The sequence below is a fragment of the Rhincodon typus genome, unplaced genomic scaffold, assembly GCF_021869965.1.
Source record: "Rhincodon typus isolate 14 unplaced genomic scaffold, sRhiTyp1.1 hic_rhity00000092, whole genome shotgun sequence".
Taxonomy (NCBI): Eukaryota; Metazoa; Chordata; class Chondrichthyes; order Orectolobiformes; family Rhincodontidae; genus Rhincodon; species Rhincodon typus.
Window position 1 is genome coordinate 65,168 of NW_025965730.1, and position 1,691 is coordinate 66,858.

Below are 1,691 nucleotides of genomic sequence, written 5' to 3' on the forward strand. Positions count from 1 at the left end.
TTATTCATTCTTAATTTGAATAGAACTCATTTGAATGTATTTACAGAGTGAGGCTATATGGAACCTTCATGAAAATAAACAGTTTTTCTTTGCATATCCTCAACATCACTGTCCTCCCTAGGATGTCGGAGATTATAGTCTGGATTTTTGGTCCTCTGGGGCCAGGATTTTATGCAGCTGTGGCCAGAAGATAGCTCCACCATCTGGGGAGACAGTGCCTTCAGTTTGAAAATGCCTTTCTTTTACTTGCCTCCAGTGGGACTTGGGTATACTCATGCAAGGAACATAGGAAGTTCCGGCTCAGCAAGAAATTAAGGAGACAAATAACTTGAAGGAAATTGTGTGAAGAAATCCAGCCATAATTATCGTGTTATTTCTCACAGTCAGTACATCAGTATATCTGCAGGAAGTAAGTTGCTCTGTAGCTTAATTATAGCTCAATCACTTATGTATCTCCAGAGTGTAATTCTTGTACATAATACTAGCTGTAACAAATGTCTATTGGAATCTTCAATACCACCATATCCATGTCCATGTTCTTGAATTAGAAAGAATAATGTGAGCCTTGCCATATGAAGCAAAACACACCACTCAAGACAAACCCACAATATGGTAACAGCAGTGGCCATCTAAAAAAAAGACTCCAATATCTTGGTAGCATATGTTTGGAAAACTAATTGAAGACCAACTGAACAACAGCTTTGGACAACTGGGAATCATTAAGCAGCATTAGTTTCTGTGAGTATAGACAGCTATACAGATCCATAGATAGGGCATTATCACCAAGAAAACAGGGCTAATTTCTTTTTTGGTTAGGATTTAAGTTCCTCCCAGAAAAATAAATTCCTTTGATTGCCTTCATTAAAAGAAATAAGAAAGCGACAGTGCATTTTTAAGTTGGAACACAAAATAGAGGTGATGACTTCCTTCCTCAATGAACCTCTCTGACAGTTCTTCTTTGGAAAAGTCATGGCCATGCCCTTTGCTGTGGTATCTTCCAACAAACTGGTCGATTAACTTTTGGGTCCCTTTCACTTCTAAACTATTCCAACTAAAGAAAGCTTTCTGATTTAGTAACCATCAGTTTCGATGACAAGGGTAGCAGAAGACTTCAGGATTTTCTGAGTTACCATGAGCAATGGCACTGGATATCCAAAAAAAGTGTGCATGTTTTTAAAAGAATGTGATTTTATAACGTTTTATTCTGCCCTTGTCAACCTCTGAGTGAACTGGAGCTAAATGAATAAATTCCTATAGTTGTCATGACTAAGTGGATCCACTTAGTGGTGCTGTAATTAGGCTGCAGCTTATCAGAACAATCTGAACATAAAAATGTGTAACATTTTACCTTTCTGACCATTTTTATTTTATTTTCTCAATGCATCTTATGTACAATAATAAGAAGATTTGTTGGAATAGAGAAACTAATTTCTCCGATGGAGCAATCCAGGAAAAAAAAGGAATGCTTTCTTAACGTTAGAACTTGGCTGTTTAATAGTGAGATCAGGATGCACTTCCATGCAAATTGTAGCGGAAATCTCAAATTGTCTCATCCCTAGTGAACTGTGGATGCTGGATCAATTAATTATCAAGATTGAAATGAACAGATTATTGTTAGTAAGGAATCATTGACCACAAAGGAGTATAGGCAACAATTGTTTCAGAGATAGTAGGAACTGCAGATGCTGGAG